Source organism: Monopterus albus, unplaced genomic scaffold (genome assembly GCF_001952655.1).
Source record: "Monopterus albus unplaced genomic scaffold, M_albus_1.0 scaffold127.1, whole genome shotgun sequence".
In the NCBI taxonomy this organism is placed as follows: Eukaryota; Metazoa; Chordata; class Actinopteri; order Synbranchiformes; family Synbranchidae; genus Monopterus; species Monopterus albus.
This window is the reverse complement of record NW_018128007.1, coordinates 897,499-906,721: the sequence shown is the minus strand read 5'-3', so window position 1 is coordinate 906,721 and position 9,223 is coordinate 897,499. Positions and strand designations below refer to the sequence as shown.

Genomic DNA, 9,223 nt, shown 5'->3' with positions numbered 1-9,223 from the left:
CACAAATACACTTAGGTGGATTTGGATATTTTCTCCTAAATATGAAGTGGCTAATATTTTGCTGTTGTTAAATCAGTCAAAGTTCGTTTTTACGGGTTGTCACCACCAGTCTGAGGTAAATGGACCTTCAGCAGCGGTGCCGTGAGGGGCGCACGCCCGGCGCCCGGAGGGCCCAGGGGGACAACAACCTGCTGACTGACCGGGTCCTGCGTGCACTCTTGCGCGGAGAAGACAAGTACCTCCCCGCTGCCAACTACTTTAGATGCGTCCAGAGAGAAATTGCTCCGTACATGAGGAGAATAGTGGCTACCTGGATCTTGGAGGTGAGTTAAAGCCAGTACTTCACGTTAACAGAGCTGGTGCTTTAGTTTCTCTCCTTAGCTTCAAAGTTGTATAGTTGTATGGTGCAAGAGGGTGTTATTCTGTTTGGGACCGAGTCACTGACAGTCGCTGTCTGCATGCGAAATGTCAGCTTAACCTGTTTATTTGGTGAAAGGAGAAAGATGGGGCGTTAAAATCCATACGGTCTTTCAGATGGGAACAAAATAGAAGCCGAATTAAAGTTCTAGCCTTGCTATTGCTTAGCCAAGTTACTACTAATGTAGTCTTTTAAAAAAATCTGGATTGTCAGTGGTGTTTTCTCTTTTAAGTGAAGTAATTCACCAGAACTGCTGTCAATGCACAATACGGACATGTGGCCTGGTGCGTAAGTGTGTTGTAACTGTGGAGCATGTTAAGAAGTCAGACATGATGCCTCGTTCGTGCGTTTTAGCTGTTTTATTTAACAACACAGGGAAACGAATGTCATCCCCAAAGAGTTTATGACGTCCCACAGTTCAGAAATGTTTCTAAATAGTTCAGAAGTTGTGCTGAGCTGCCAGTCTATGCGCAGCAGCCTTCGGCTTCATGTTGGAGCCTGACATCTATGAATGGCCCCGTCCTTACAACACTTCACCTTTATATCACCTGGAAACGAATCAGTGTTTGTTTGTATCTTGTTCAGCCTCACTATGTCATGTGGGCTCCTTACAAATCCACATGAGTAGTATAGAACGGGTGATGTGGTTGAAGCCCTTTAGACCGATGATATTCTATCAACTTATTCTTCTGGCATACAGCTGTTTACATGCTGTACCGATGAGCCCTACCATATCAAACCATTCAAACATATTTGATCAGATTTCTCAAACCCATTTGGCTGTAAATTGGATTGTTTGTCTTTAGAGGCATCTTTTTGGCAGTAGAGCCTACTTACCTTTTCTATTCTCCGTTCTGATTTTGATGGAACACTGTGAAACCTCCTATATGTGTTACATTTTCTCTAACTCTAAAGCCTGAATACCTCAACATTTTTATGAGATACAGAAACATGAGGCTAGAAATTGCCGTGGTACTGACAGCAGACACAGCAGCCCTAGGTTATAACAGCACAGATGAAGAAACTGCATTTAATAGTGGAATTGTTGCCTGGTTTGTTTGGGCAGGTGTGTGAGGAGCAGAAGTGTGAGGATGAAGTCTTCCCCCTGGCAATGAACTACATGGACCGCTTCCTGTCAGCAGAGCCCACCAAGAAGCACCAGCTGCAGTTATTGGGAGCTGCCTGTGTGTTCCTGGCTTCCAAGCTGAGGGAGACCAGCCCGCTGACTGCAGAGAAACTCTGCATCTATACAGACAACTCTATCACACCTGCTCAGCTGCTGGTAGGCCATTCAGCAGTGAGCACTGCATTAAAATAGGGACATGACAGACTGACTGTCATGAAGAGGAGACTTGTTTTCACAGCCTATACAAAACATAGTCACATACTGTATGTTTATAGCCCTGTCCTAGACCCCAACTTATCACACACACAAAGATGGGTACTGATCTGTACAGCAAGTAACTCAAGGTTTGAAACCTTTTTTCCTAAGTATAGCATCCAGTTTTTCTGTCTGCCTGTCTGAAGACCTTAGCTCAGATCATGATATCGCAGCAGCTACTGGCCAGATTGGTATGGATTGTATTGTCCCTAGAGGTTGGTTCTAATAGTGTTGGTAATCTCCTGACCTTTTCCTGTTGCTCCTCCACAAGATTAAAAGATCTCTGTTCCCAACACTTCAGGCCACGACTAGGTGTCTGGAAAATATTGCTCTGTTGTATTCTAAGTTCACAGTCAATATTCATGGACCCTCAAGGAGTAGTCCTAATGGTTTGGATAGCCCCCAGGCTTGCCTCCAGTGCCACCTTAAAGCCCCAAATCCTCAGCAGTAGACAAAAAAACATCCATCACCATTTTCATTAATCCCTGCATCTGTCTGTTTAGATCACACTTGAACCTGCCCTTCTGTCCCTCTGTGTCTTCATCCACTCACAGCAAATGGAGCTGCTGGTTTTGAACAAGCTGAAGTGGGATCTGGCTTCGGTAACCCCGCTTGACTTCATCGACCACTTCCTGTCTCAGCCGCCTTTCAGGACAGAGAACAGGTCCATACTCAGGAAACACGCTCAGACCTTTGTGGCGCTGTGTGCCACAGGTATGCATGGTTACATCTCTATATATAAGGTGCTGAAACCTGTCTTGGCCCATCCTTACTTGTTGTTCACTGTACTATTACTGCTGCTATAGTTGTCTCACTGATAAGCTACTGAAGCTCAACTGCAATGAGTCAGTCAGTCTGATGATCAGACAGTTTGGCTGCACCACCTGCAGAAGCTGCCCGTAATCAGCGTGGCCCACCTGACCAGGGAAGAGCTGCTGAGAAGGCACTAAAACCATAATCTGGTGTCGCTCCGAGCCAACCAAACCACATGAAGAGCAATCAAAAAAGCCACCTTGAAGAAGGGTCAAAACACTGGCAGCTTGCTGTGATCTCTGTGTTCCGCTTCTCTGTACCATACAAAAATGAATGTCGCCAAAAAATGTGATTTCTTTTCAATATTTGACAACATTGACCTTTTTGACTAATTGAATGATCAATTATTTATGCATGTCCCCTAATTGAAAGATACTCAAATACAAACTTTTATCTGATTTCTGTTGTAAAAACCAACCTAACCTTCATTTTTTAAACATTTTTTGCAGATGCTAAGTTCATAGCCATCTCTCCGTCCATGGTTGCAGCAGGCAGCATGTTGGCAGCAGTAGAGGGCTTACAGATGAGAATGGCCAGCAATGGCATCATGCCACAGAAACTGATGGAGCAGCTGGCGCAGAGCATCAGGAGTGACCCGGTGGGTACATGTCCATTACATTCACACTGAACCAAGACGTCTGATTTTCACACTAACCAGATCTCTCACTCTTCAGGACTGTCTCAGGGCGTGTCGGGAACAAATCGAGTCTTTACTGGAAACCAGTCTCAGACGAGCACAACAACTATGCTCCGTTACCATGGAAACAAAGAACATTGGTGAGGGGCAGGACCAGTCAACTACACCCACAGATGTCTAGGACATAAGCATCTGAGTGAGTTGAGAATAGAGAAGCTGCTTGAACTGATGGTTGTCCATTTCTGACACCCTTAGAAAAACTCATAATGTGCTGTGTGCTTTGGAACGCTCACAAGTAGCTGGACTTAACAGCTTACTGGAACTGTGGAGATGCTGACTAGATACCATTACATCCAGAACAAAGACAACCACGACTGGAATTTATGTAACACTGAGGAAATGGTTGGAAGACCTACCTTCCATTTAAACCCTGGTCAGATAAACAAGATGCAGCAAACACTTGATGCATCACTGTGGTTTTGCCTCGAGGCTTATTTTAAGCCATTTTCACACATGAATTCTGGACTGTATGCACAGAATCGGGCCTGGACTTTGTCAAGAGTTGCCCTTTCACACATGTGCTGTAGCACACAACAGGAGGTAGTCAGTGTCAGGAGTGGGCTCACCTGACACACAGGTCTCACAGGGGATGTGCCTGGATAGAGCACACAGGACGTGGGACATGATGTGCTCATGTAGCCAGTTTGTAATTTGGTCGTAAACAACAGAATCTCTTGCCTTGTGGCATCAGGTCTTACAGACAGACGCTTCTGAATCACGTCATGTCTCCAGTTAGATACTTTCATTGTTGTCTTCACTGGAAATGACCATTTTCCTTCACCATCAGATGTTTGTATTGTTCTGGTTTCATGCCGGTCATATGATAGAATGTCATTAACATGATAATGTAGCTCTAGCTCTGTGTGAATACGCTGCTATATTCTTACATGGGCTCACTCCAGCTCACTCGGACCTTGAGCGGACTTTGTACTAGGGAGCCACCGGAGTAAAGTCCACATAAGGTCCGAGTCAGCTGACTCGGACTGAGACTGAGTTTACAGTTCTTCTCACCTCAGAGACTGAAAAACCAATATTTTGTAAGAGTTTAAGAATTACATTTACAGATGTAGGCAGACGTTTTCACCGCGTTGTATTTACGGTGCCCCGTTGGTGGCGCCTCATCAATAATGCAGTGTGTTTAACCCTACCTGAGGCTCATAAAATCCAAAGGCTACTATACTGTCCATCAACAGTACAGGGTTCTGAATTGTCCAAACTTATAATATTACAGTATATGGGTTTCACGTCTCTGGTCAAAGATCCACTGCATTAAACATGACTGACACAGCAGTGAACACGATGTGGCATTTTAAATCTGATTTATCACACAGCTGCTCTCTTAACCCTGTATCTATGTTGATTTGGACAGACAATGTGGTGGACATAAAATTGTCTGTAGGTTTTATCAGTAAAAATATTGTCAATTTGGGGTTATTAAAACACAATATGATGTGGCTCTGTTGAAGGCAGAGCTCAGCGCAAGGCAGCACAGTTACTCTGCTGATAGTTGTTATATTTAATTCTTTAGGTGTTGGTCATTTTAATGCTTATTCATGTAATCTATTTGTCTTCATTTTCTGATGGTGTAATGATGTGTAGGCTGTGTCCATGGACCTGCATGGTGCAAACTAAAGTGGACAATGAGGGACATCACAATATGAGATGTAACTTAATTAATTATTATTATGAAATTTCTCAGACACTATGTGGTATGGCCAGTCATTGCAGAGAAGGGGAGAGAGACCCACTGAACGTGGGGGCTGGTCAGACAGTCTGATGACGATGGGGGACATTTCACTATAGCTGCCTTCCACTTGGCTGTGCCGGCATGCCGCTTGTTGTAATGTCGTTAAAATGACCAGTGACCACACCCATCCCACACAAATGGCATCGTACTAGTCGGGTTTTAGAACGCACCATATTCTTTGTTAGGGTATTTGGTTGAAGAATATTTTGAGCATCATTAAATCTAAAAATAGACAGTTTAGTGCAGCTGTACCAAACTCCACAAACAGTGGTACAGTACACAGCCAAAGGATGAACCATAAGACAGAAAAACTGACAGACAGTGCATTATGTAGTAGGCACATACATTACAGTAGTCCACATCAGCTCATATGTCAACCAGCCACAATGAACACAACAGCTGTGAGTGTGGCTCCAGGCCATTCTCTAACCTCAGTGTGTCATGCACTACTCAGCTTGCAATTCAGCATTTGACAGCGTGCGTACAGATGTGAGAGCATAATCCGGGCCATGCATGCTCTCATTTCTGATTCTCTGCTCTCAGATTTCTCACTGGAGTCTGTGTGAAAGTCTGTCCATACTAAAAGTTTTTAAAGCCCACAAAACAAGGTGCGAGCGCTCCTCTGTTTGCAAGTCAGACTCTGAGAGCACAGGAACAGATCTGTAAGAGCAAATCTGTCAGATCATCTGTTATGCTCATGATTCCTCGCTCTCTATAGATGCTGAGCATCCTGTGTTAAATGTGAGTGTAACACTTGATTTGTGCACTGTTTTAATATGATTTTATTTTATATGATGTTTTATGTTTTTCAATGTGTGCTTTGTGACTTTGGACTTTTGATGCTGATTTTATGATTGGTTTTACTGTTTCAAAGGTGTTAACTGGACGTCAGGGCACCACTGAGAATGAGAGCTTGTGCTCAACCACACTTTCCCAGAATAAATAAAGGTGACAATGATGATAATGATGATGATGATGACAGTAGAACAGTGGTTTCAGTTTGACAGAGCCAGTCACTGACACACAGCTGCAAATGGCATTACAAGCACATAATAGAGGTAACTTCATTAATCATTATTATTATTAAATATCTCCAACATTAAACTGTAAAATACTATATAAAAGCAGTTTAATTGAGATAAAGGAATGAGCTCAGCCAGTTCACTTTTTTCTGCAAACTATTCCATCTTTGCAGCAGTCTAGTAACAGAAGGACATCTACTTGTGTTTTGGCATCAAATTTCCTTCTCAATTTGAGGTAGTCAAAGGAGATAAGAGATATCACATTTTATTCCTGTGTGCATTAGAAAAGGGAAATGCATAGTACCTGTCTAAAGGTTTGTTCACAAATAATGGCTTTTGCATGCGCCTCACTATTGTTGTGTATGTGGTGCACAACACAGACGTCCATGGTGCAGAGTGGGGGTCAAAGTTCAAATCTGTTGAACTTTGACTTTGGCTGCGCTGACCTCTGTGCACAGCCAATCATTGTTTCATCCTGGCTTCACCTATATTCACAGAACCCCGGGTTACGGTAACCAACGTTCTGAATTTTCCCAAACCGCCTACGTGGGTTTCATTACCAACCAGCACAGAACGTGCAGCACAAGACCATTGATTTTCACTGTAATGTGAACAAACTTTAAAGAGTCACAGGATTTTATTAGACTGTTTAAAAAAAACTAGAAGCTACAATGAATTTGCTGTATGATGAATTTTTGGTGCTGTTTTTCTGTCAGGATGGTGTGTAAAGATGAATTAAAAGGAAACGGTCTGATAAGCCCATTAATACTGAGTCTGCTGTAAGAAGTGCCTACTTGTTCACCAGTCATACATAAACCAAAAAAATAAGATAACCCACTGTTCATGGGAAAGTGCGAGGAACATCAACTTTGGTCCATCAGTCAGACACCGGCATTTCTGAAGGTAGAGTCCAGGTGGGCTATTGCACCAAGCGGGATTATTCAATTAAACTGAATTCAGCTTTATTTGTATAGCACCAAATCACAACAAAAATGATTTCTTTAGTAAGATCTAGACATTATTATTATCACTATAATTATTATTATTATAGAGGAAAAACCTGACAAATCCCCCTTGAGCAAACACTTGGCAATTATGAGGGATGGGCACTTGGTAGTTTTACTGGTACTGATCAAATTATGCTGGACAAGACTTATGACAGAAACCTGTCAGAAGACAAAGCACAGACACAGTGTGTTGAGTCTGGTCCTGCCACAGAGGACAGACACTCAGTGAGCCTCCCCTGTCACTGAGGGTGTTTTACAGATTGTGTCAGGAGGCTGGAAACGCCACTGACCTGCAGCTCCATCGTAGCCGAACGCTGTGGTGAGGGAGCCCCAGACACTCTGCCTGTTTGCTGTGGCCACCATGGGCCCTCAGAGTCTGGATGATGTCCCCGCTCTGCCTGACACACACACAGACTTGCCCCCATCACTTAAAGGGCCTGTACCTAGACATTTCCAGGAGACTTCCCCGAACCTTAACCTTACACCTCATCATTTTGGTAACGTTTGACAAACAGCCTCCAGACCCCATAAGTAGACTGCTGGTTCCCCGAAGTTAGTAACTCCTGGATTTAATTTGTGTGCAAACCAGTATCCAGAATGAGACAACCCTCACACCTCAGGTTATTTCCTAAAGTGGTGCCGTGTTTCTCATCCACACAGACACCAAGGTTACATGAGGAAACATCCGTCAATGGATCATGTTGATCATGAATACATTTTTGGCAAGCCATTTTTGGGAAGGTACTGCACATATAAAGGAGCAGTGCCCCAACTGTTAAACTGATTTTACCAGTGACGTGCGGTCAGGGGAGGCAGGTGAGGCAGAGCCTCCCCTGTCAATCTTGAAAAGAAAAAAAAGTTAACCACAAAATATAATAAATGTTAATATTTGTCGGCTGGTGTGTGTTGTAGGCCCTTTTGCCGTTCGAATCCAATGTTGAAGGAATTTTTTTCAATAAAGAATAGCAGAATTTCCGTATGTCCCATAGCCTGAATTTAGATAATGGATAAAATGTAGTGCTGTAATTTGTTTAGGCTCGCAGATTAACCATAAAACCCAGTAAAAAAATTACTCGGTGAGGCAAACAGTACGCCTCAAGGCAGAGGGCGCTAGTGAGCCCACAGATTCTTGCGCTACCTACAATCTTCTTCGTGCTTGTTTATATTTCCTTTACAATCCACCTTATCAAAATGGAAGATTACATTTCCAAGATGAGAAAATTTGCAAATCTGGACTTTCAATTTCAACTTTTATTATTTCTAGTTAGAAATAAGCTCAATTGGAATAAATTTTAACCTCAAATTAAATATGGGTCACGTTTGTGTGAAGAATGTTGATATGAGATATAAAACATAATGCATTGTTTGTTAAAAGACAATTTGTTAACGGTTCATTTGTATTTGTAAATCTGACTGTAAAAGAGTCAGTGCCTCACCAGCTGTCACTGGATTTGACCTCTTTCATACCTGGACCACAAGATGAATAATTAGCAATGTGAGCGCTCACTGCAACATGTTCCTCTAGCTTAGATTCCTTGTGCCTTAGATTTTGTGTTATTTATCTACTTTATATTTCATTTGTATTTTGTGGCATTCATGTGGATGGCAAAGTAAGAATTTCATTGTACAGGGAAACATGTTTCCTAACTGTGCATATGACAAAATAAACACTTTGAACTTTGCTGTACTGGATGCTTTAGTTGTGCCAACAGCTGCGAGCCAAGCTCACAGTCAGGGACAGCCCAGACCAGAACCCATTCACCCAACTGCAGCAGGAAGTAAACAGGCTAGTCAGACAGGACTGAGGCTGCCATGGAGGTCACAGAGAGCACAGGGAACATCCTGAGTTGTTTTAATAGAAATCTGTGGTTGACATTTGGCACTTCAAACCTTAGTGATGGCAGGTTGTTTTAATGGAAACCTGCCTTTGTTGGAGGCTCATAGTGAGGCTGGGAGCCTTGATCAACCTCTACAGACAGGTTTGTGAGACTTGCACGTTTGTGGAGATGACTATGACACTCTGAACAGTTTGTGATCAAACACATCCTGCCACAGCGTCACCCTACAGCCACCTTTACACTGTTAAACATCGTAACGGAGTCAATGAATGCTTTGGTTTGAACATAATGTTTTTATGT

At 42.9% G+C, this 9,223-nt stretch overlaps 1 pseudogene; it reads left to right on the top strand.

Moving 5' to 3' along the window:
• Positions 1–3,445, top strand: LOC109967300 (G1/S-specific cyclin-D1-like; annotated as a pseudogene).
• Positions 3,446–9,223: the final 5,778 nt, after the last annotated feature.